Source organism: Mastacembelus armatus, chromosome 24, assembly GCF_900324485.2.
Source record: "Mastacembelus armatus chromosome 24, fMasArm1.2, whole genome shotgun sequence".
NCBI lineage: Eukaryota > Metazoa > Chordata > Actinopteri > Synbranchiformes > Mastacembelidae > Mastacembelus > Mastacembelus armatus.
The window spans coordinates 7098273-7125976 of record NC_046656.1 but is presented as its reverse complement, the minus strand read 5'-3'; the positions used below and the strand labels follow the sequence as shown (position 1 = coordinate 7125976).

Genomic DNA, 27704 nt, shown 5'->3' with positions numbered 1-27704 from the left:
CTTAGTTTCATGCTTGAGTTCAAACACACGGAGGGAGCATCTGTGTCCCCAAGAGGCCAACACCACTGAATTAAATTCAGAGCCTTGAAAGGGACAAGAGAGCAGAACGCCTGGGAGGGAGAAAGTTGCTTACCACTTACAAAACTAAAGTCAGAGATTACAGTGAAAAAACGTGACCTGTGAACTATAAGAAACTCTTATGTGGCCTACTACATATTGTGTCTTAATGTAATATCCTAGACATTTGTTCTGGGATGCGAGTAAACTAGCACTTTATGTTTTCCTTCAAATGCAAATGTGACCTAACAAAACATTCCTACATTGGCTTTAGAAAGAACTCAGACTGCTCCACAAAGTGTAAGCATATTTTTAGATATCTGAAAGTTTAAGAATCAAACAGCGAAATACATTCAGTGCAATACTTTCCAGATCCCAGCAGCAACTACTTATAAGTCTATGGTTAAAATAAGTTTTCCTGCGTATGTTTCTCCAAGCTTTGTCAACCTGGATTTGGACAGTTCATCCCATCCTTCCTGACAGGTCTTCTGCAGCTCTGACTGACTGGATGGGAAGTATCTGCAAACTGTCATCTTCAGATTTCTCCACAGATGCTCTGGGACTTTGGCTGGACCACTAAAGGACAGTCAGAGACTTGACCTGAGGCCACTCAGCTTCCAACTCTTGTCTTGGCTCATTGCTTCAGGTCATTGTGGTGCTGAAAGATGAACTGCTGCCCCAGTATCAGGTCACTGCACTCTGGAGCAGGTTTTCTTCAAAGACCTGTCTGTATTCTGCTGCATTCATCCTTCCCTCAGTTTTGACCAGAGCACGATGGTGCCACCAACATGTTTCACCTTAGGGAGAGTATTATCTAGATGATTAGCACAGTGACTGATATCTGCAAGATACAGCTCTTCAGCCCCAAAAGTTTCTTTTTTGGAGTCCATGTCCCTAGGAGAGTATTAAGACATTTTTAAAAAATACTGTCATCATGTATTGTGTGGATCAGTGGGCAACAATTACAAGTTTATCCATTTAGAATTAAATCCACAACACAATAAAATGTGCAAGACATGAAGAGTTCTGAATGTTTTCTGAAGTAACTGGAAGTCACAGAAGCACATTCTTATCAAAAGGACATTAATGAAAGGAAGCAGGACCAGAAATAGTCTTGAAATAGAAACAGAAATAACTACAGAACATAGCAGAGCAGCTGAAAAGCCAGATATTTTCGACAGGAGCTGGCAGATAGCAAAGACTGTGTAATTAAATGCTTAAGTGTAGCATAAAAGTAGACAAGAAAATGAGTCAGTTGTATAGCAATAATGTATATTCTCTAATATTTGGCTACATTAGCTAACATTAACTATACCGAAGTGTCTTTCCCGAAATGGTTCGTTTCATTGTACAGTCCTCACTGAAGTTTTTTTGTTTGTTTGTTTTCAAAAAAGCTAACATAATATTTCACTAGCTAAAGGCCTCCTCCTTTCACACCCCCTGAGTCCTCTCTCTCTCCATGTCCACCTGCCTCCCTCTTTAACTTCTCTTACTCCACTGACCTCGTCACTGTTTATATATCTGGTCTATATATATATATATATACATATGTATATATATATATATATAGACCCAGAGCATCATTATGATAAGCAGCAAGTGAGCAGCACCACCACCAAGATGATAAAACAGGAGCAGACAGTGGAGCTGTCTGATGGAGGGCGAAAAGATGAAGCTGTTAGCCTCCCAGTGGAAAAATCTATGTTAGTCACGCTAGTTCAGGACTACAGCGGCTTGTATGACTGCTCACAAATTCCTGAAAACTAAACTGAGGTCGAGTCATGATTTATTTCAAATGTGCTGCCTTTTCTGTTCTGTTCTTTTCTAGGGTAGGGCCTGCTAAAATTAGCAGTAAACCTCTGTAAACATCAAGGAGCCTGTAATCTGACAACTTTATTGTAATCCTCCAGGCGGAGGCAGCAATTGTGTGAGTAAAGTGGCCGCCATGGTTCAGTATTCACTGACAAATAGTAGTGAAAAATGGTTTCAGGCAAGGTGGTTCTTCATTTTAATGACACTTACAAAAGCCTGACTGGATATTCTACCGGACTGATGAATCTCCTGTTCTCACACTTCCAGAAAAAGGGGACCAAGTCAGCTTTACTGGTGATCATTCATCATCAACTTATACAGACCTCTCTAAAGGCTATGTGCTATAACAAAAAGAGAAAGACATTTTTAAAGATATTTGGACTTTTTGAAACCAATGCTCTACTCAGAGAAGCTGAAATGGCAGGGCTTAGAGAACCAAAAGAAGTTTTTATTTCAGTTTAAGTGAAATACTGAATAAAGCCGAAATGTCAGGTTGATATTAAGTGTAATTATTTAAGTGAGGTTTAAGGTGCCAGGTGAAGTGAAAGGCCTTAAAGAAACTAGTTCAAGTGTGTAAAATGAAAAAAGCCATGTGTCAGTGTCACCACGTTTGGGTAGTAGTTGAGGTAATGCAATATCTTAAAATGATTTAAAATAGTTGTGTTTAACTTAACTTGATTTGATAAACTTACCAATTGACATAATGCCTGTTTACACTTGGTTCACGCTGGCCATAGAGTTAATACAACTTTAGCAGTACTAAAAATGTACGACCATCAACATTAAATATACAGCCTGTCTTCCGTCATTAGTGCTTTGAGAACTTTTAGAATAGCTGACCAATGGACCACACTGTGCACACTCACAGTATTTTCAATAATGGGCTATGTCATTAGCAATAAACTCTGCTGCTGCAGCTATATGGCCATAAAAGGTTCAGTAACCTCTACCTCTACTCACCTCCTGCTGTAGTTCATGTTGCTTTATCTATTTTTATATAGTAACTATAGTTTTTGGTGCCCTTTTTAATGGCCACATTGGCAGGGGGATAAATCTGATCCTGGCACTCCTTTTGTAGTTACAGTAGGGAAAAGATAACAGGATGCTAATTCCATTTAGAAAATTGCAGTAAAAGTGTAAGAGTTTTGTCCTGTGTTCAGCCTCAGAGTATTCTGCAGTTTATGTCCATGCTGCCATCTATGAGGTAAGAGGATAAACTCCCAATTCAGACAAAGTTAAGAGGCTTGGTTTTTACCATCATTTTAGACTTCTAATTAGGGCATAAACACAGTGTACTGCTGGACAAAGTGTGGATGATGAAGCAGAAGTGAAAGCTGCAGTGTGTTAGTCCCAGCTCTCTGAACCTCTTTGACCCTGCCACAGTCAGAAGCATCCCCCAGGCACTTTCTCTCTCTCATTCCACTCATCCCCTTGTCTCTGATCTCCTGTTAATTTTCCTTCTCTGTCATTTGTCCCTTTTATTTTTGCCCCATCCATCCCATCCTCTCCCCTCACATGGCAGTGACAGGAGTCTCTTATAGATGTTTGCCGTATCTACTAACTCCTCCCCTCGCCATCTCACTCTCTGGCTCCCTCCTAACAGTCACAGGCAGCACTCAGTCAGTCGCTGTTGCTGGAGCCCAGTAGTCCCTGGCGCCTCCTCAACAGTCATGCTCTGATGCCTCGGCTGATTGCATAAGAACACGGTGTCAAACGGCCACTCAGTCTGTGCCAGCAGAGAGGGGAGGGGAAACACCAACACCACTGCCCACAACACCACAGTCTGTGCTTGTGGTGGGATTGGATGATGGAGCCATTTCCAGTGTTGATTCAATTTTTGCTACAGATTCACCACTTTGCTTGTAAAAGTAGACATTTCATTAAATTTAATGACTATTTAATGAGTGATTTAGTAGCTTTCTATACATTTTATAATCCAGTCATCTTGACAGTAAGTTTTTACCATTACAACCCAGCATTTTGAAAACTCTGGCCACTTGGGGGAAGAAAAATGCAACACTGACATCACTTCATTAAAGCAACAATATTTTATTGATCTTAAAATAATGTCTCTAAAATTATTTCAGTGGTAGTACAACTATTAACCAGACAAATTCTACAGCCGCTGCAGCCTGAGCAACAGCTGCAACAGAACTATGCAACTTTCATGTTCAGGTAGGTGACATTCCTTGTCGATAGAGCCAGTTTTAGTGCCCAGGGATTGGGTCGTTGAGGCCCCCGCCTTCGACTACTGTCCAATCCACATTGCATCGTCCCCTTATGGATCCTCCTGTGGATGGTGGGCCCACAGAAGAGGTCTTGTTCACGACGGTCACCTGGGAAGAGCTCGGAGTAGAGTCGCTGCTCCTCCACATCGAGAGGAGCCAGCTGAGGTGGCTCGGGTATCTGTTCCGGATGTCTCCTGGGCGTCTCCTTGGGGAGGTGTTCCAGGCATGTTCCACTGGGAGGGACTATGTCTCTTGGCTGGCCTGGGAACGCCTCGGTGTCCCCCCGGAAGAGCTGGAGGAAGTGTCCGGGGAGAAGGAAGTCTGGGTATACCTGATTAGGCTACTGCCCCCACGACCCGGCCCCGGATAAGCGGAAGAAGATGGATGGATAGATGGAACTCCTCCAGACAGGCGGTAAGGGCTAATGGAGGAGTTGAGGAAGACAAGTCCAATCTCACGTAGAGCTGCGTGTCGTCAGTATAGCAGTGGAAAGAGGGGGAGCATGTAGATGTTAAAGAGGGTTGGCCCAAGGACCGACCCTTGTCGGACCCTGCTGGTGACAATGTGGGCCCTCGATTTAGCCTCCCCCAGAGCCACATACTCAGACCTGTTTGTGAGGTATGACCTGAACCACTCCAACAGCCGCAGAAGGACCAACTATATGCTGAAGACGGTGGAGAACTATACTGTGATCAACTGTGTCGAAGGCAGCTGCAAGATCCAGAAGGACGAGTAATGATGGGAAGCCGTGATCGGCAGCCATCATAAGGTCATTTGTGACCTCGTGATCGGGACTGTTTCAGTACTATGAGCAGACCGGAAGCCAGACTCGAATTTATCAAATAAATTATATCTTTTGAGGTGGTCGTGAAGTTGGGCAGCGACAGTCTTTTTCAAAACCTTTGATAGAAAAGGAAGATTGGAAATTGGGCGATACGTCCAAGGAGGGGTTTTTTGAGATGTGGTCGAATTAGTTTTCAGTGTTGATGGAATTGACCACCCTAAAAAGTTGTCTTGAGTTACCGGGACTATTATTGATTAATTTTGGATGGGGGAAACTGTGAGCAAAAGTTACATAGTGTTACTTTAAGTGGTTCGCATTAGTAACAAATGCATTAATGTTAATTTGAAGTCATATTTCTGGCCAATAGATGAAGGCCAACATGCACTTTACCTCTACTTTGTTCTCTACAGCCAGAAATATCTGGTACCTGGTAACAATGTTGGTGATGGTGGAATTTTTCTTTTCATTTTCATTTTAGGGAAAAACCAAAATAATTTGAAAAAATAGGCTAAAGGCCCAATAAATCTGTGAGGAAATACAGCTTTGGGTGATTGTTTAATATGTCACTGCGAACAAATTATTTCACACAGTCAGTTGATCTATTGGTAATATAAAAACAATGATTGATGCAGCTTTAAAGTTGCTCTAAGCAATAGTATGGGAGGATGGTTGCACTCATGAATCCAGAGAATTACTACCAAACTCTGCAGAGACTAACACAGAACAATAAGAATAGTACATTTTAAACATATATTTGTGAGGTGGACAGAAATGCAACTTCAAATTACTGCTGAATATAAAAAAACTCTGCCAGTATAAATGATTTGCAAATAAAAAGCCCCCTGGATACCTGTGCCCACTTGTATCAGTATATAGGAATATGCATCTGTGTATAGCATTGATAAGTGTTTTTTTTTTCTTATTTTTTTTATCATATTTCTTATCTTGCATGTCTCTATTTGTATGTATTACTTAATGTATTTGGCTCTATTAAGTGCACTGATGCTGACTTGACGTATCCAGTCTCAAGTGAGATAGCATTTTAGAATTAGAGTGTATACCCTTTAACACCTTGTGTGATACAAACAAGCTTAAAATTAGTAAATTCAAATCTCCTTTTTTTCAGCATTTTTTTGTAGCTCAAAATCAAATTCTCATCAATTAATTGCATTTGTCTATTTTTGCTCTAGCTAGGACACAAGCTAGGTTTTACAACTGGCACATAAGATGTGAATATAACAATAATGAGCACAGCCTCTTTTTCAGTTTTAGTGCCAGCAACAAATGCTCGTCTACCTACATTCACTGAGTCCTCATTAACTCCGTTAATGTTTGACACTAATCTGATGACAAAGCCTGAAGAGCAGATTCACAATAGCTTCAAAATGCTGTGGAATTACAGCAGGTGTTTATTCTGCTTTTCTCATATTTGATTTCTTAATTTTGTTCTGTCTGTACTTGCACTGATCATTCAGTGCCTCCATGGCAGTTGCTGCTGCTGCTATTCCTTTTTCTCACATCTCTGTGCGTCACGATGAGAAATAATTCCACTGTGGACCTATAGCCATTGATCAGGACCACTGCAATCAATAACCCTGAAATCCTTCACAGAGAGCCTCCCATTACGACTGAGATGCAGTTTTCACGTGCCGTAAAAAGGTGTAGAAGACAGAAGAAAAAGAAACATCACAGAAAATAGCATCAAACTGCTATCAGTGCAGTGACACTCTGGAGGCAGCAGCTTTGATAATGATTCAGTGAGCTGCAAAGAAGCAGGCAGAATGGCGACAGAGAAGAGGCAAAGGGGATTTTGACCATGGTAATTAGATCAAAATGCTCAAGAAAGATCCAACAAGTGCTCCAAAGACTGGAGAGCCTGGCAGATCTGAGAAAGGCTGTTTACTGTCAAGATGTATGTATGTGTGTGGCAGAGAGAGACTGTATAGCACATTCACAGGACAGAAGCCAATTAGTGTGACAACACTGCAAGGAACATGGGTGCTGCAGGGCAGTGAAGCTCAAGGAAAAGGAAACTGAGACAGCATTTCATTTCAAGTCTCCTTGAATAGCTCGGAGCTTCATGATATATAGTGACGTCCTTTTTGTGGTGTTTCCGTAACACTCACACTGGTAAATAAATATTAGATTGGGTGAACTCAAAGTCTCGTTCAGACAGCCATGAGCAACCTGGACCACTAAAGGGTGCCTCCAGCAAGGCCAGGAGCTTCCCCTGGGCTGAGGTTCAGATAGGCTTTACTTGTTTTTTATGCTGATACATCCCTGCACATGGAAGTTTTTCATCCATCCATTATCTATACCCACGTATTCCTATTTAGGGTCACAGGGATCAGCTGGAACCTATCCCAGCTCTCTTTGGGTGAAAGGCAGGGGTCCACCCTGGACAGGTCACCAGTCCATCACAGGGCCACATAGAGACAAACAACCTCACACACTCACACTCACTCCTATGGGCAATTTAGAGTCACCAATCAACCTGACATACATGTTTTTGGACTGTGGGAGGAAACCAGAGTACCTGGAGAAAACCCACACAAGCACAGGGAGAACATGCAAACTCCACACAGAAAGGTCCCTGCCAGTCTTTTAACAGGAACCTTCTTGAGGCAACAGTGCTAAACACCAAGCTACCATGCTGCTTCACATGGAAGTTTTTGCATATATAATTCAGTAAGTCTCCTCTGGTCCACTTGCAGCATAAAATGCAGAACCTGGCGTTTTTACAATAGGGTCAAACAGAGGGCTGACATTTGGGCACCTTGCATTGCAGGGAGGTTGCAAAGAAGTAGCAATGATACTTCAATGCACTTGGTCCACTGGGCAAAGCCTTTCCATCAAACAGCAGTGGTGACATTTAGAATCCGTGCATATTCACATCTGTTCTGGCAGCATTTAGATTGTGACCCACAAAAATGGAAATGTTGACATATCACTTAACATTTTCCATGCCTTTTGTTTTAAATCAAAGCATTTGGAAGGATCTGAAAACCAGCTAAAAGGAAAATAACTAGGAATCAAACGAATTAACAGACTTGGACACAGTATTTCAAGCTCAATATTAGTAGATCATATATTTCCATGCAATTTTTTATATACTGTAAGGGCATTGCTGGACAGCCAGGTTATTCAAAGCAAGTTCATGCATCCATTAGTGTGAGTAGCCAGGCACACAGCCACGTGTGGACATCTCTGTCAGTCTTTGGTTTTAGGCAGATGGCACAGAAGGTAACACTAACCTAGCATTTGTTATTACTCTACCGTTCTGGTTTTTGTGTTCCCATCTCCAGCTCCTGAATTGTTGTATCAGTGGATGTATGATTTAATGTTCTCAGTTTGTATTTGAAATCACCTTCTGAAAATAACAGCCAATTGAATTGTATCACCACATTAATCTCTTTTCAATCCCCATCCTAGGAGCAGACTAACACAGACCAATACACAAGATCTGAGTGTCCTTGCTCAGACTGGCCACTGTTGGCTCCAACAAGCCCTTATCTTCTGAGCTTACTCCACATGAAGCCCATATTGAAGTCAGATGTTAAATTTGTAAAATATTGTGCATTTTTGGTGTATCATGCCTCAGATGGTCTCTAGACACTGCTTAAACATCAATATGCATAACCCACCTGGTTACCCACACTCTCTTACTCCCTAACATCATGAGTACTCAGAGGAATTAGGGTCTCCACGTCATCATGCCCCTATCACTATAAAAAAGGGATCATGTTGTATGGAGTAACTTTTAACGTGCATTACAGTTAAATAAGAGTGTAATAGCTGTGCATTATGTGAAGGATGGACTTAGTGTTTTTCACTTTACAGCTTGATAAAGCAGAAAGCACTTACAATCCTATAACACAGTAGATAATTCCACTCACAGCAAATTATTAAGCACAATAGGATCTGTAGGACATAGATGAGAAAGCATTTTAAATGAAGTAGCTTAGAATCTATGTAAATAGGATAAACATATATAAATCTGAATATTAAATTTAGTTGATGTCTGTGTATATACAAGAGGAGTTCAATGAGTCAGCACTGTGGTGAGCTACTGCCCCCCAGAGGCTGGAGACTTTTTAATGTTATTTCTGCAGTATAATGTGGCTGCATAGAGAAAATTGATATTGATGTTTGCAAGCCAAATATGAAACCTAGTTCTCACTGTGACATGGATAATAAGCCTTAAACACAACCTCTTTGTTTGAAGAATATGCAAGACTGGGAGACAGGGAGTGCTATATAATAAAACAATATAATACAATAAAATGTGCACACAATGAAGAGGCAGTTCATTCCAGTCCGGGAGCTGCAGCAGAAAAAGCCTGTTTGACGCCTGTTGTGTACTGGACACTGGTGTCTAATGTGCTCCTGTTGATTTTAGGATTCTCTTGACATGCCATAAAGGTCTCCTGACCTAAAAACAAAACATGATGTTTCAGGTACGTGGCATGTTCCTTGACCATTAGGTTACCAGATACCCTTTTGCCACAATTTTTAGTGGTTTATGTAAAATCCCAACCATCAAAAACACCCCATGATGTCGCAAATAAACCCATTCAGCTTTGGATGGTGATATTTTTCTAACCCTGTAGCACTTAGCACTGAGTAAAATGGCTGTATTTAATCCAGTGACTGTAGAAGGGTTACACATCGTCCATGGTTTAATCCCAGTTTAGAACATGATAGAATATTTTTATTGCCATTGGCTGTTAACATACAACAAAATTGTGTCGTCTTATTAAAACAAAAGAAACTCTACATCATTCACCCTTCTCCACCATTCATACAGACACACACGTCAAAGACTGTGAAATGAATAAAACAACAGGAAAGTTTCATCTCATCCATTTGTTATAGAACCTGCACAACAAATGGGACATTTAGTGCAGCATAAAGCAGAAGAACAGAAAAAGGTAGAGGCCATCCTGGAACACACTGATCATCCCTGTCACTAAATCCTGATGGATCAGAGAAGCAGCCACAGTGGGCGACTCGCCTCGATGCAGGAGATACTTCATTCCCACTGCCATCTGGCTATATAACACCTCAGCCAATGACAGATGACTAACTAACATAGATAGGACTGTTACTGTATTATTGCCATGTTTGACTACAAGACTACTACTTTGGGGAATAATAAGGTTTATCTCATCTCGTCAAAATAAGAGTACAGACAATCGCCACCAGGTGTCACTTTTGGATAATATGTACAGTTATTTTAGCATGTTCTGTGACAAGCTAGAGTCAGCCCTGCAGCAATGAAAAATGTAATGCACTGCCCAACGACACTTTGCGTGTTTATGTAGCCACTCAATCACCATGCATCTTGCTTTTACAAAAGTACTGACAGCGTATACATAGCCTATACCGATTTTCGGATGCAACTGATGATTGCTTTCATTATTGATTAATCTGCTGTTTATTTATATGAATGGGTAATAAATCTTGTTCTATAAAATGTAAATTATACAATATGCCTGCTAGTATGACCACAGATTGTTTAGTTTGTCCAACCAACAGTCCAAAACTCAGAGATGTCTTTATTTGACAGTGAAAAGCATGAAATCCTCAGTTAATCAAATATCAAAATATTTCCCAAAAAATTTTCTGTCAGTCGAGAGTACTTCAGCTGTTTAATTAATAATACAATTATATAATATAATATCCATGTCGGTGTTTCACAAATGAAACATGAGCAACATGGATAAGATATTGCTAATATTGAAATGTAACTATAAACCCATAAGCAAATGTTATTAATTTTCAAAAAAGTAACTAATATTGGCCTGAGTGTTTTAGTCCTTAAACCAATAATAATTAAACCAGTGGCGCAATGCAATAGATAAAGCTTCGTTTAGTCATCGCCTTTTCATTATAAATTTCATTTTCATCTTAAACTTTCAGACAGAAAGCGTTACAACGCATTGTCGCATTTCTATTGGACAAGTAAAATAACAGGAGCAGATTTCATTGGCTTATTTCGCACTGTCCCTAAAACTGACCAATCACAAATGTGAGTGGGCGGGGCTTGCAGTGGCCTTTTCTCGGAGAGGGGGAGGGCCGTGTCCTGAGAGTGTTGTTGTGTGGTCGTGCTGCGGAGAGACGGAGCTGCCAAGGTTGGTCAAAGTGCTACACACACCAAGACTTCGCCTCTTACCTCCTAAAACGTCTTATCCCGAGAGACATACCGGTGAGTCTGTGAGCTAGACCAACTTTTATCCGTGTTTGTTGCGCGCTTAGTTGGATTTGCTTCCTCTGGTGTTGCGCCAAGCCGTGTATCCCAGTAAAATCAGTGACTGTCAGACGAGTTCGCATGGGAAGAGATGCCGGGGGGAAGCGCTAATGTTAGTCCTTCCTGAGCGCAGAGATCTTACTAACTTCGGCGGTGGCGGTATATCCTTGTGCTTTGTGAGAGGACTTTTTATTCGTCAGCGTTTGCGCCCACTTTGGGCTCCCAGACTCGTCGGCTAATGTACTACATTTCCCAGGGTTTGCTGACAGCAGCGGTGGCTAACAGGCGGATGATTAGCTTCGTAGTAGCCACAATCCAGCCACACTTCACTTGAGTTTTCTCCTTCTGGATGTAGCTAGAGGTGTTTTTGCTGCTTTATCTCGGGTCTTCATAGGAGAAAGTGAATGAAGTGCTTTTGGCCCTCGAGTTAAAAGTTGTCGCTGTTTAACTACTATTTTCTTCCACAGCTAGTTTTTAATCTCAAAATATCACATTGTACTTACAGAGGCAGGCTGTTGGTACTTGGATTATTTACTTCCTTTTTAGTGGGTTTGATGTGGGTCTGATGTGTGCGTTTCTCAACCTGAGAGCAGTCCTTGTATCCCGGCTCAGTTGGATGTTTCTTGGTCTCAGACTGCTGGTGTGAAAGCTAGACAACAGCAGCTGTTTCTTTCTCTTCTCTTGACATGAGATGCCAATGAGTGACTCTATACAACCCCATGGGATAGTACATGTTTCATTGCATCAACAGCAGTAAATCACTGCCCGGGGATATTAAGTCATAGCAGTGGGTGTAGCTGGCGGTGACTAGCACAGTCTACTAGGTGGTGGTGGTGGGCTATATTTGGCATAGTAGGTAATGATTGTTTCAGAAAAGAATCCTGACTTTGGACTTTTCAAGAATTTCATCGAAAGTGCAGTCTAAAACAGAGCAACACAAGTTGAGTAGCTAGTCTAAAGGTTCTAAAGCGTTAGACTCATTTCATGCTGGTACCTTTACATTTGAAGCCATGTTGAGAGAACAGCATGTGTAAGTTGTGAGAGGAATGTGCTATATCGTCACTCCCAGAGCACTGAAATGGCGCTCTTTTCTTAGAGGGGACATACAGCAACAGCTGCGCCCCTCAACAACTGTGTGTTTGTGTGTGTGTGTGCACATGTGTGCATATGTGTTTTGTTTGAGTTGGTATGCCAGGCTGCAATTGCATTGCATTTCTGGAATGCTTGTTCATTTCTGTGACTGAAACATGCTGGACAATGGCTGTTGTGGATGAACCTGATTTCTCCTGGAAGAAGTTGAAGTGCTTTGCATGTTCTTTGCATGACCCATCCTGGCCGAGTGCCCCAGAATTCACTTTTGCACAGCGGGGACAAGTTAAGGCATGTAGAAATATCATGCAGCCCCAAAACGAAGATGCTAAGTCATTGCCCTAAGCAGCCAGATATAGAAAGAATTGCATGTCGCAGTTCACAACCATTTGTAAATGAGGTCTTGTTCTGTAAGACCATACAAGTATCAGATTGTTGCTTTTAAATGTCTGGCCAGCATAAAACACACCACACTTTTTGCAGAGCTGTAGGAGAAAGATCTCTCACCCTACCAAATATTTATATGGATGAATATTCCAGTAATGACCATGCAGTTTATTGCAGCATCCCAGTTATGGGCCCTGTGCCCCTGCACACTCAGTTCGACAATAGCCAAAGATCAGTATCAACCAAAAAGATTTTTTTTAACTTTGTTCCAATTGTGCAGCTAATGTAAAGTGACTGTTCAACTCATGTGTCATTTTATTTTGGTTCCTGACATGTAAAATATTCAGATGTGATGTGTTGCAGCAAATAGAAGAAAACTGAAAATAGCAGAAAACTTGTCAGACTTTACAAGTGCTTTTTTTTTTTTAGCAGAATCTGAATGCAATGTGTTTGTTGCTAAAACTTGAACACGATCCCGGTAGAGTAATAGCGTTTTACGTTTTGTACGTTTGTTCACTCACCGCTCTGTCACAGAAAAACAGGATATGGTATCTCACACCCGTGCGATCAGTGGCATTGTGGTTTTTAACCTGCCATTGCATTACAGGTTGCCAGAGGCAAGCACGAGGGAAAGCCTTTGTGTTAAAGTGTTTCCTTTGTAGTTATTTAGCACTGCTAGGCTGTTATAACAAGAGAACTGCAGCAAGCATAAATACCCATAGTAATTAGGCAGAACCATTAAAATATATATCATTATAAAGGTTTGCCACTGCAACCACTCATAATAAACACCATGTATGAGTTCAAACCTAAGGCAACTGTATATACGTAGTTAGCCAGCTGGCACTGATGCTGCTTCCTGATGTGAAAAATGATGACTAAAGCCTTTACAGTCATATTGGCATCAAGCTTCTGAAATGTGCTGCTCTAAACTCTCACCAGGCCAGATAGAAGTAATGTAATACTTGCAGATTAGCTGTTTTCGAACTCCAGATGAAAGTGAATGCTTCAGCAGCTTTTGATTGAGTCCAGCCATGAATCACAAGTTGCTTTCTGACACTAAATGAGAATCTGAAGGATTTTTGTGCAGCACTGCACACTGCCCCACTGCCAAGTCTAATATCTGACTGAAGATTTAGCTGACCAAGCAGCATGAAACCTTGATATCATTATTTTACCGTCGATGGCAGCTGAGGTTAGGCTGCATCACTGCAAGACTGTCTGGCACAACAGCCACGCATTTGTTTATGTGTTTCAAATTTTGGCTGAATGTGTGGATCTTCCTGGTTTCAGTGAACAATATGAGAATGTCACTGTTGCACAAAGAGAAGACAAAATGAAAGTAACAGGTTTTAGTATACAAATACTATTTTTGAACCAGTGCGGTATGGGAAGTTTTTACCAGTATGATCTGAACAAAATCACCAAAACTCCAGAAGTAGACTAAAATATTTCAAACCACAATCTTTTTTACCGTCTTTGTTAGTGCTGTACGCATCTTTTCAACACTCATTAGATATCACCACTTTATTCAGACTGGCTGAGAAGTCCCTCACTTCTACAGCTCCTGGCTTGTAGTGCTCTCATCCTGTTATCAGCGACTAATCGTCCACTTTGCTGTGGACTACCAGCCACCGCTGACTCAGCCAATGCTGCCATCTGGCTTGGAACAGAAAACACAACAGATTTCTCACTGGCTTTAGAGCCTCAAATGTTCAGCTAACAGTTAGTGTGTGTACACGTCTTTCGATGGTTGTGTGGACATGTTTTACTCTAATACCTTTCTTTGCGGACATTTTGGGCTTTTGAGGCCAGCCATCACAACTTCAGTTTTTTTTTTTTTTTTTGAGGGTTAAGACTTGGTTTTAAGTTTTGGTTTAAAGAATTAGGTTTAGGTTGGGTGAAGGTTTGAGGTTAGCCTTTTAGTTGTGATGGTTAAGGTTAGCGTAGGGAATGCATTGAGTCAATGAGTGTCCTCACAGCAATAGTGAGACATGACTGTTTTGAAAAATGACATTGTGGGGACTCAAGTCTTCCTTGTGGATACCAAATACTAATCTCAGTGTCTGAGACAGTAATGTGAAAACAAAAGGGGATTTGAAGAATTAAAAAAAAAAAAATCTGTATCTATCTATAATATTTATTTATAAACTTTTATTTATGTATTTATTTTTATTGCATAAGTGTTGTGCTGTTATTCTGACATCTGTTCAAGTTGAAGTTGGTATGACATACACACTCACATCTTTTTATTGTTTATTTCAAATATGCATACCCAGGGATCATTGGAAAGCAGTGCTAATACTAAATGGATTATCCTGGTCAGATAAAGTGAACTGACTCAAACTATGCACACCAAAGTGTGTGGACACCTTCAGAAAAGGTCTGTAATAGTGAGGCAGCTGTGTGTAGGGCCTGAGCGGCCAGTAACCCATATCAGTAGTAGGCTTTTTTTTTTTTACAGAAGACATTTCACATGTTACAGTGGGGAAAAATACAGGTGTAAATCATGAAATGAATGCTAGAATCCATTTAGCCACTTCAGTTTTAGGCTCCTGGTGTTGTGCATGCTGGCTCAAGTGTTAAGTTTTTCTGGGACATTTGAATTGAACTGAGCCCTTGTTGTGTTGCTAGTAACACCTGGGCTTGTCCTAGTAGGACAAGTCATAATGTCTGCTGTGGAAAAGGGTCTATTATTTAGGGTTATCATTTTGGTTGTAATTGTGTACCCACTTATGCAGGGAGCCTTTTCAGTGTCACATTTGGACAAAGTAGGATTAATAAATCGGAACTGTTGGAAGAGCTTATCTCTTAAAAGCTTAAAGTGTTGTAACACTTAAGCCACCAGCGTTCAGTGTTCACCAAGAATAACGTTCTCAAGTCAGAATTCTCCACAAACCTTTTCAATCCCCTCCTGTTTTTATTACAATCAGGAAATGAGTTATTTGTGTGTAGTTGGCCATTGCTGTGTCACAGTAAAACACTATGCGGCTCATACTGTGCGCTCAGAGTTCCTGTTTTAGCCTCTAAACAACCTGTCTGCTTGTCTTTTTATCTATCTGTGCGAATGAGTGTGTGTGGAACTGTACTGCCTTATGACCCTGCACACTTCCCGCTCACGTTTCACTTTTTATACTCACATCCTGTCAGCGAGACAACAGCTCTGTAAGTCGGCTGTGTATTTTCACTAAGCTCTTACTGGATACTACTGTGTTTGTAATTATCTGTTCTGTTGTATTTATTACCCTTCATGGTCTGTTTTGTTTGGTTTGTGGTAACAGAAATTATTGAAGTTTTATTTTGTGATAGAAAGGTTTTCAAATCCTTTAATTTTCAAACCCTTCTGATAATGCATGGCAGTGTTTCAGGATCTTTTTTCTTATGAGAAATGGTTAACTCGTATTTAGTGTTTTGATTATTTGTCTTTCTGTTTTCCGCTTCTTTTTTTTTTTCATATAACCTTTTTGGCCTTATTTAACCTTGTAAGGTTTCATGCTGCATCACGACATAAGTAACCTGTTGTTTTTGAAACCTGAGTGCCTGGTACATTGGGTCATTTAAAATGCACACCATCTGTCCTATTGATTTTTTTTTTTTTTTTTTTTTGCACACTACTTTCAACACTGGGCTTTTTTGCTTTGCCGGTTTATTTATGCATAAATGCCCAAAGCATTAGAGTTTCTAGGCCACTGGAAATTGGGACCAGTACAGTATGAAGCTAGATTGAAAGTTATGAAACTACAAGACAAAAAAAGAGTTGCTCAGATTTGCTTATTTTCCTCTTTACAGACTGTATCACCTGTCATGCTACTGACTAATTAGATGTATGCTACACAAGCACTTTATTCCTGCAGTTGTGATCATGCTGATTGGCATTTAACACCAAACACTGTCACACTTTTGTCCAGTGGATCATGTTTTCTGGTTTATATAGTAACAGTCACTGCAAGCCATTTCTATGGCTTGCATGATGTTACTGGTAGATCCTTGTCTTTGAAAGCACTTTCAGTCATCACAGAGTGCACAACCGCAGTAGCTAAATGTTTAAAACATTATAATATTTAACCTTGACAGCGATAAGTGAGCTAGCTGCCTGCTGCCACCTGTTTTTCTCTATTTCCACAGCTGAGAGAAGCATCTTGGCCTCTGTTTGACTGGCTTTTTTCAATTCAGCAGCACGCTCACCGATCTAAGCAAGTGCGGGAATCCAGGGTGTTACAGCTGTTTATTGTTCTTGTCGAGCTAACACTGTAAGAACAGAAATATTAGGATGTTTAGGAGGACAGCTGTCACATTTGGGTAAGTAGAGATGTATCAGCACATAAACCATTGGAGGAACTAAAACAACAGTGGTCAGGGCAGGGCGCTGTGTTGAAACTGATTCATTGTGTACGTCTGTATGTGAGGGCTGCAGAGTAATGGCCTAAACTCTGATCCTGATTACCTTATTTTGAGATTGTGCTTTATTGCTGCACAAAATTAGCCATTGTAATTTGATTATATAATTATTTGTACACCCAGGTTGTGCTGCAACAGAAAAATGTCATTTTATTTGTGCTGTACTTGCCTAGCAAAACTACAATATACCGTTACGCATGATAAATGATTTTGCTTTCTGTTTTTATGAAAGTACAATGGTCATCACTTCCTGAAACTAGTCTCATCTCAGTTTTCAAGGGTTGACATGTAACAAAGCAGCATTGTCACTTTTAGTAGACCGAGTTCCTTTTCTGTGATATCATGTTCTGCGTGTGCTTTGTGCAGGCCTAGAGACACTGCATGACTTACTGAACACACTTGATCTTGGCCCCAGTAAAGCCAGCAGACCTGTCTGGGGAAAGAGACGAAAGGCCTACATGGTGTTGAAAGGTCAACTATCGTCTGCCCAGCCATTCTGAAGTGATTAGCACTGATCTGTCACAACAGAGCTAGCATGCACTTGAAGCCATAAATAGGTTTGTTTTCATAAGGAAATCTTCTGTGCCTCAGTCTTTGCACAGGCTGCTTTTGCAGAAATTACCTATGAACAATAATCTCAGTATTTCTTAATGTATAGCTCAGTATGCAGAGGGTTTAACAGTAAAGGGTTAATTTTACATATATGTAGTGTTTGCAAAATCAAATATTACAGTATAGTCAATATAAAGCTACTCTGTAGTTTATTTGAGTCAGGGGAGGGGAGGGGTTGCAGTGCTTGTATTAAGATACAGGTACAGCCCGACCAATAACTGCAGACATACCTTTGGTATTTCATTTTTTAATTTTTTATTGTTCAGGCTGACCTGTGGTGATACAGAGCTGTATGAGCTAATTGGCTGATACATCAACCCAGCCAAAACAGTGAGAAATCAGCGCTGGGTATGACGTAGATATAACAATTTATGTTGATCATTTACAAATACGTGTCTGTTTTCTTGCCAAAGTATAACAGTCAGCAGTTTGTTCTTACAAGTGATTATGTGCAGGACTAGTTTTTGGTCAGGTGTCTATTAATATCAAGAACCCACGATATAGGCATTTATGAAATCTGATCTGAAAATATCAAAGCATCCTCGAAGTATGTGGTCAAGTCAAAAGAACTGGGTGATGTTACTACTCTTTGGGTAATCCTTAGTCGTAGCACATCAGTTTGGTTGAGGGTATTGTTTAGAATAATTTGTTCCCTGGGGGCTGGTAGCTTTAGTTAAGGTAACTTGCCAGGCCTCTACTCAGCACAGCAGCCTACACTGGTGAAGAAGATCACTTGCTGCTCTCACACTCTCTCTCACATTAGATTCACACAAGAGTCAGTCACACACAGACATGGTTCCCTTTGTATCCACAGTGCTGTCGACATGCAGGGCTTGGCAGAACAGAAGTGGCATTGAACAGAGACGTAGGAGGAATTTCTACGCCTGGAGTCCCACTCTACTCAGCAATGGCTGCTAGTGGCCATACAGCCACTCTGACTTTTCCTCCTCTCCAAATACCAAACGCCTTCCTTTACTTTCCTACTTGCTTTTTGCCTTGATGTCTTTTCCTCCTGCTATTGTTTTCTTCATGTGCTCTCATGTCCCTTGGCAGTCTCTCACTTGTTGTATGCCACTTTCTCAGCACTGACAGAAGCGTCTGTGAGTTGTTTACTATGTTCACTGACACCCCCTTCTCTTGAGCTCGCTAAGCAGAAAAGTTGTCAATTGTGAGTTTTTGTGTGTAGCCATTATCAGCGTCCCTCTTCCTCTTGCTGCACCAGTGGCCAGATGTGGAGGAGGCACAGTGGTGAGTTTGTAATGAGCAAGTGTAAAATTAGGCAGCAGGCCCAGCTGGCTGAACCAGAGGGTACGCACACGCACACACATGCACATGCAGAGCAGCTGAACTGAGCTGAGTACTGCAACTTATTCGTGTGCTTCGGTGTCACTGACTCGTGTGTGGGTGTTTGAGATATGTGATGTATGGTTTGTAAGTGAGAGCATTTCAGAGAGCAGCAGAAGCAGTGCTTAATTCTGCTGAAATCTGTGCATGATGTACGAGTCTCAGCTACTTGAGGTGTTCAGTATGCATGTGGAGCATTTAGAAACAGCTGGATCCTGTGCTGGTATGTGAAGTAGACTGTAAGAGGGGAGGATAACGAGAGTCAACGATATAACAGCTCCATGGGAGGTTGTCTGAGTTTCGCAAGGCTGCCATTGTGGTGGTGTTGGGCAGGTTTCCCCTTCTCCACCCAGTCCACCCTCTCCCCTGCCTTCCAACAGCACCACCCCACCACCCCCCAGCCTGTGTCCATATTAGGGCAAAATTCAGCCAACCTTCCCTGGAGCTGAGCTCAACCCCCCTAACATGCCCTGCTGTCACATTTGCTCCAGCAAAGGGAGCCGGAGGGAGACACAGCTCTCCTAACCCGATTTGAAGGCCTGTTTTCTCGGCCAGTCAAAACAGAGGGATTTTAAAAATGGATGCAGACACAAGGCCAATTGTGTTGTTTTTGTTTAAGTGGCAGGCTGTATTATTTATTTATTTATTTATTTTAAATCTTTGGCAGACCTGTAGTTAATGGGCTTAACTTGAACAGAGATTGGCCATATGCCACTTGGTGACCACTTTTCTCCAAGTACCTCATAGTTTTGTATGGGCTTGTATTTTTAGTTTGATAGGACCTGTAATCCTCCTGCATTAGTGCCAAGTTCTATCTGTTCTCCCATTAGTTTTTATGATAATTGTGCGACCAAATGCACAACTAGTCTGTTTAGTCCTTAATATTGTTTGTTGTTATTGTTGTTTGAGAGTGCTTGCCAAAAAAGAACAATAAAACAGAACAGTCAGCAGGCTGTTATAGTGAACATGCCCAGATTATGCCTGGACAAAGGTCACAACTTTGGGTTTAATGGTTTCCCCACAGCTTCTCTGCACTTACTTAGGGACAAGGAACAATTGGGCCAACTTCATTATAGAATTTTGGATGTGAATGTTCAGTGAAAATAAGTAAGTTGGGAAAACAGAAGCTGTCCATATAAAATGTGCTGCGGTGATACTGTAAAGGCAGTGGTAGTTAAACAGTTTGTTTCTGCTTGCCAGTCATTTTCCTAGAGATTCCCAAACAGTAGTTATTTTGAGTCATCATTGTTGATTTTGGTTTCCTTTGGTTTATACAAAGTTCCTGTCATAAGAAATGGGTTGAAACAAGTACTACTGGGGTGGTTACTGACCAGTTTTGCTTGTTTTTTTGCAACCTGCCACCCAGTCACATATGAACAAATTGACAAGGATAGATGTTCACAGACTTGCCATGTACAGTAACATCACCGTCTTTATAGCATCGTGTTGACAAAGTTTCAATTAGTCTTAAGAGTCGACATCCAGTCAAGCAATAATATTAAAAGAAAAGTACCACGACTACCTGTGGGTGTAATGGTCATGGTTCAGTACACAGTTTTGGGGTCACAGTTCAGTTTCTCCTTCTATCCATTTTTGAGAAAGAGAACATTAAATGAAAGCTAATAGTTCACATTTTTGTAGTAAATATAATTATGGGTAATACATTAAAAATTGAATGAGTTTAATATGTCAGATTATCATCATCAGTACATTGGATGTAGGAATGTTTGCACACCTGCAGTACTGAAGATGTTGATCTTACATGCATGACTATTCTGAGTAGCATGTTTTAACTAATAGTCAACAGTTGATCCATTGCCAAGTTCTCTAGGGGAACACCCACTTATTTATTTGTGTTCTGCATGTACCATGACGTAGCCTCTAATTAGACTGCCTTAAGCTATTTTGCTATGATTATTTGGCTTAAAAGTTCATACCACACAAAACATCCCATACCAACTAGTTCACATCATAAATGCACACGTAGTGTTATATACGTACTAAAGGAGGAAGAAAATGCAGATTTAATCTGCTGAGGCATGTTTGCATGATTGATAGATAGATGGATCTCATCCTATCACACTCAGCTTTGGTGGTTGCTAGTTTCAAACTGTAGCTTCACTAAAGCTTTCACCCTCATCTAAAGAATTGGATTTTGCTGCATCAAAATGGCAGCAAACAGTTAACTGAAGTCATTTTTCACTAGATACTGAGCTACACTGTGATTCCCATGTCTGATTACTGCTACAGTGGCAAGTAAACTCCCAGACACAGGCAGAGTGTAGAGGTATTTGGCTGGTGGTCATTTTCCTCCCCTTGGGATTTACTGGGATTTTTGAGCAGCACCACGGGCTCTGACCCAGCCTGGGAATGCACCAGTGAGTATCACCTAATTTTCTGTGTCATCGTGACAATGGTAGGATGAAGGTGCTGCAATATGGTAGATACCGGAGTGTGAAGAAGCAAACTGGAACCTGATTCCAGAAAATGCATATCAGGTTAATCTGGCTTGGGTTTTCCATGTAGAGAAAAAAAACATTTCCTGTTACATCTGTAATTGTTTTTTGTGAGCTCCTATGTCAGTAACATAACAATTAAATAATGGTTATGACTGAATGTTAAATAAATTATGGGTTTTATTTTAAGAGAACAAAATAGTTTAATTTCAAAACAGTGGCAACATTGTGTTTTTACCAGAGATAGTTACTAGTGTTTCATATATTCTGTTATGTATCATACTTTTTATCCCCTTATTAGAGACTTACTTCCAGTGTTGACAATACAAACTGTGTTTTAGGAATTCTAACATTAATGCTAATATTTTAATCATTATCCCCTTAAATGCTACAAATGCTTTTACTGCTTCATGCATGTTACTCAATTCTCACATATGTACCTAAAGATTCAAATGTAAAGTTTTTGGTTTCAAAGCCACTATGGTAAGTGAGTTAATAACACTTTCGCTGACTAAAACAATGTTTCACAGCTGCATAAATAGGGTTTGGTGGAAAAAAAACTGACCTTTGTAATAAAGTTTACAGGACAAAATCAGACGTCAACTGCAACACCAAGTTGGAGCACACGGTCAGTGTACATCGTGTCCACTAGTGTTGTCCAATCTCTTTCGACAGTAGTCATATTCAGTGAAGAGGAACTGTGCTGTTTACAGGAATAGGATTGTACAATTATACCTCCATCTAGCTTTACCTGCATAACAAAACAAGAACTTAATACAGTTCCCAGTTCAGTATCAGGACAGCACTGAGGGAGAGAGAGTGCTGTAGTTTCAGAGAAAATTATGCATTTGATGTTGTACAATAAATACAAAGTGTAGGCACTTGCTATCATGCAAAACTTGAATGAGCACATCTTAGTGGTTACTGATGTCTTTGTTTCCCTCGTTACTTCTAAAATCTCCACACCCAGAGCTCACTGGGCTGTTACAAATCCATCCATTCATCATCTGTTGCTATGCAGAACAGAAGATAGATGCTCCAGAGTTGACACACACACACACACACACACACACACACGCACACACACATTTACACATGAGAGGGTTGAAGTTTTCCACCCCATTGAACCTCCATTGAGGGTTTACCCTTGTTTGAACCCTTAGAGCGAGTGTGGAGAAGGTAGATTGTACTGAGCCAGATGTGTCTCCATTCCTCCTCCCTTCTTCAGTCACTCCCTCATGCTATCCTTTGCTTTTCGCTCTGCAGTAGGGGACCGGCTTTTGCCATCGACACATGCACATGCATGTACATAGTCTGTGTATGCAGTTTCTCTTCCAGCTGGATATGAGCCAAAGGTGGGCTCACCTGGGACTTGTGCTTTCTTTTCACTCACTCACAAATTTGCACCTGAATTCCCCTCGCGTGATCCAAAGTCTCAGTGGAAATGTGCCTTTTCCAGTGCTGGATATGATGCTCATTCATGTAAATAATTGATTTACAGGTTCAATTGTAGATGAAGAGCTGTCACACTATCCAGGGTGTATGCCAAGGCCTTTTGTCTCCAGGTGAATGCTGGATGACATGAATGTCTAAAGTACATGTTTCTTATTGTGGCTTATTTATTTTGAGTGATTCATATTGCCTTTTGTGACCTTCTTTAGATAAATCACTATAGAGTATTATATGTGCATTAGGTTTTATTATAGATGTAACATAATTCTATATGCTCAAATAAAGTAATAATACTTGTGTATGAATTATAGGTTTATTATAACTAAAACAAACCAATCACTCGATGGATAATTATTGTAATTAAACACTTAAACACTCACCAAAGTTTCAAACAGCTTATATACCACAGGAAGGTTTGATTGTCACTCAAACTGCAGGAAACACTTTGCATGTGTGTTACCTGTTTTATTCTGTGACATTTCCATTGTAATTATTATAAACCCTGTTTTGTCTTTGAAGTGTTTGCCGTCCTTGGTGCCTGGGTTAAATTTCAATTAAGACTAATTTAGGTTGTGAAAATTTAAATTAAGAATAAGGAAAGCACTGGATGTTGATCCAAAGTGCGTCATGGCCTCATCCTGCCCTCAGGACATGAAATGTTTTGATTGAGCAATAGGGAGAGAGTGTAGTCAACAGTTTGCATCTCCACAATGTAAATGTCAAGAACCTAAGTTGTTTTGTGTGTTGTTGCCTTTTCAAGTAAGCTTTGTGTTTCCAATTGTGACAGCCTTGACTCTGTATTGTCAGAGAGCTAATTCTCTGAGAAGATTAGTTAGGACAAAGCCACTACTGCTGCCAACCTTAACAAACCCTCTCTGACTTTGTCTCTTTGTATCCTTGTGCTCATCACTCTCCCATCACTACACACTAAACACATGCAGGATGGTACTTCACTGATTTTTGTCCTTTGCCACTGACAGTTTAGCTCAGTATCTAGTGCAAACGTGGAGTGGACTACAACAGTATGATATAACCCTGACCGTACAGAGAACATGTAAGTTTCTGAGGTTTACAGTGTTGTTTTTTTTTTTTGTGTGTGTGACACTGTCAACTGAGCCATTTTTAAAGCCACTGTATAATTTTGTTATCCTCAAATTTCTGTTTCCATCTTTCACTTATGGGGAGAGAGTTAGTAATAGTTGTAATCAGTGTTTCCCAGTGCAGTTTCCTGCGCCTGTTGTACATAGGCCTGAGATTTTTCCGCCTGTCGCAGGGCATTGTGTTCATGACTCACTCTGTACTGTAAATCACAAAGGCACTGACTCATTTTAGCTCAGATGGCAATTAACAGCTATCTCTAGCATGTTCATGAATGCCTTTCCAGGCAGCGTAAGGGGTTCATCAGAAGAACACTAACATAAAGATGTCATGTTCACTGACTGTAACTGTGGTTTTGTTGGTAGGAAAACCACACTTCAAACTGTTGTTGGGCAAATTTGCATTAGATAATATGTTTGAGTATTCTGTGGTTAGAGGCTAATATTGGGTGTGTAAACACAATGTGAAAACACAACTGATATGGGAGGCGGATAGGTTGTGATTGCTGTTTATAAACCTCAGTGAACTGTGGGATATGAAGTCTATTTGTCTTGTGTAAACTGTGGCCATAGAACATTGAAGTGGGGCATTTCTTGGACCCTGTCACATGTAGGGAGTGTGATTCTTTCCATAATGCACCTCAGAGACCCATATTCCTCTCAGCTCATCATTAACATCAGTTGTTCCTATTCACATGTGGCTCACATTTAAAAACACACTTTGCAGTTTCTCTCTACTCAGTTGTGCTCTCAACAACATACAGGCAGCATTGGCACAGAACTAGCACCTGCATTCGGGTTTTTAGATTTTGTTTGGTTGCACAGGATCCTTTTCTTAGGGATATTTCTTTTTTCTTCAGTTTTCCTCAGCATTATTTTTGGCATTTTCTTTCAGTCTTCATCACCCGCCTGCAGTCTGTCACTCTGTCTCCCCCCAGTAGGTTTGGCAGCCTCCTTGCCAGGCGTTCAACCAGAAGTGACAGCAGCTTTCATCACACACCTTCCCCTTTTCTAAACAGCAAACCATTGAAGAACAAAGTGTGTATGTGTGCGTCCCCACCGGGGCTCCACTCTGTCATGTTCATGTGCTTCCTCTGTTTTAACGGATGGCTCTGTTGTCACCATGGAAACAGATACAGCTTTTAAACAGGAGCTTGTTCATGTTTTCATGATGATGGGATTTTATGTGTTTGTGGTTGTGGTTGTGTGGATGCTTGTAAAGGACAATGCCCCAGGTCACTTGTCTGTAATATAGAAGCATAAAACTAACTAAAGGTAAAATCTGTCCGGAGACCACAAACCGCCCTCATGGTAGCTCTTGATGCTGGAAAAGAAGTCAGATTTTCCTTTTTAATACAGATTCGCATTGGGGTTTCTCCTGCACAACTCCCAGATTTTCTGAATTATTTATGCCTACACTATCATATGTCAGCTATGTTATGGTTTGGATATGGTTTGGAGTAGTTAACTAAAAGTATGTGTTTAAGACTCAGGAAAGATCATTTACAATTTCCCCGAAGACATAAATCAATTCAGGCTGAGTGTAGGTGAGAACAGACTTGATATATGAGCTGATCACCCCAGACCCCCCCCAGTACAAAATCTAACTCAAACATGTCATCCTCTGAGAGGAACAAGTCACATAAACTGACTGAAATCGTGCTGTTTCTTCTTTTTATGTTTTAAAATTAAGAGGTTTATTTAATAACTGACATTTAGGCTGCCTTCTTTTTTTAAATACATGTAAACGAACTCTCCCAGTATTCATATATATTACAGCTCTGAACACTATGTTTCAGGGCTAAGTCAACCTTATTACCATTGTGTTTAATAACTGATGTTGGGACATGATAGGCCTGTATTATTACGTGTGTTATTCCTGTGGGGCCTCTGGAAAATTCCTTTCCTGCACTCGATTCCTGAAAAAACATGTTTATTTTTTAGGAGTCTGCACACATCTCCCTCCTCTGTCTGGCTCTACCACCTGCTGGGATAACTGACAGATATACTGACTGACTAATTTGCTGACTGCCTGTTTAAATGGGTGGCTTAGTCTGCTAAATAATAGGAATCGATAATCTGTGTGACTGTATTTTAATCTGGAACAGTGTCTGCTGGCTGATTTACTAAATGGTCTTCCTGGCTAATTGAATTAATCATTTTCAGTGTCACTGTGGAAATGAGTACCTGGTGACATCTGTCTGTCTTGCTGGTTGGAAAAACAGAAAATCCAGCTCTGTTTGAGAGAAAGATGAAGCAAGGAATGGAGAGAAAGGGAAAGCGAGGAGAGAAGATAAAGGGAGGGGAGAAAGAGAGTGCTCGGATAAAGAAGTTGTGGTGCGGAGAAAGAGAAGTTGGATGTGTAATGAGGGAAGTGGGTGTGATGGTGAAGTGTCTGCTCTCATCAGAGCTCAGTCTGTGCTATCCACATGGTGTTTTGGCAAATGTGTGTCTAAGAGGTCCAGAAGGGACACATGAAGTGTGTGTCTGTGGACCTAGCATGACGTGGGGTGAAGTCTGCTCATGTGTCAGACTGCAGGGAGCTGCCACACAACACTCTGCACTTATAAAGAGAGTGTCTGGTATCTCTGTGGGTCCATCCGTCTGTCCACAGCGTCCCACCTCTTTTTTTTTTTTTCCCCATCAACCCATTACCATGCAGCTTCCACAGATGAGGGATGGGGGTCAATACAGATGGATGAGGACTATGGAAAGAAGACACACCATATGTGTGTTTTTGTTTGAAAAACTAAAAACAATTCACAATTTCAAAAAAAATAAATTAATTAATATCAAAATAAATTTTAATGTTACGGGTTTATATTAAAAATGGCCAGTATCTTATCGAGTTGTATCAAAAATCCAGAATGATGTGTGAATGGTATAACCCAGTCAGTTTTCCAGCTTCAACTGGGTAATTCACCAGAGTTTGCACTAATGTCACATCTATCTTCCTGGACTCAGCTATGGTACAACGCAGCCCAGTGACCGTTAGCAGCCACGTCTTGTCACAGGACATTTAATACTCCAGTGAACATGAAGCAGACAGTTTTCTGTACAACAGACAGGGGTGTAGATTTCACTGGTGAATAATTCAGTGGTGTGTTTTGTGATGGGAGCAGGGTCGTATGTGTTGGCTTGTATCTCTCATGTGTCAAGTGAAAGGGGGAAGCTGGTTAATGTGGAAAGTTAATACTGTACCTGCACTTCACAGTTGTGTGAAGTGCACAGGGGGGGATACACACACACACACACACACACACACACACACATTTTTAAAACATGCTGTGCATTTTCTTTGATTAAGTCCATATTGATTTTAACATGAAATCCTTGTTTCTCTTTTCTTTTCAGAAAGAAAGCGGATGATATAAACATTAACCCAAGGTCCTCCACCAGAGAAGGTACATGACACATCCCACACACAGTCTTAAAAAAACAGGATTTCAGGCTAGTGTAGTCATGACTGAGTAAAACCGCACGCTAAGCTGCCACTGAGGCACATCGGCCCAGCATCAGTGCTGTGATTTAGATGATTATCACAGGGATTAGTCTGCACTTGTTGCAATCAGCCTAAAACTTTCTCCTTTGGAGGCTGTTGAAATGTTTGTCCTCAGGTGGTGTACAGAGAAAGATGATTTTCTGGGATGTGGTGCTGCTCAGCAGAGATTGTCTATTTAAGTTTGATGCAAGTTTGCACACTGATAGTGTCATCTGAACAGACTGGTAGGTTGGCCA

General features: G+C 40.8%; 1 protein-coding gene across 3 annotated transcripts in view; it reads left to right on the top strand.

The window, feature by feature from the left end:
• Positions 1-10952: 10952 nt before the first annotated feature.
• fam49a (family with sequence similarity 49 member A) overlaps positions 10953-27704 on the top strand; it is a 29226-nt gene continuing 12474 nt past the window's right edge. The window contains exons 1-2 of one of the 3 annotated variants that reach the window (XM_026318174.1): positions 10953-11089; positions 27321-27370. The gene's annotated coding sequence lies outside the window, so the exon portion shown is untranslated. Of the gene's footprint in view, positions 11090-15669; positions 15773-27320; positions 27371-27704 lie in introns of those variants that run through there. The other 2 variants (XM_026318176.1, XM_026318175.1) reach the window with 2 other exon arrangements.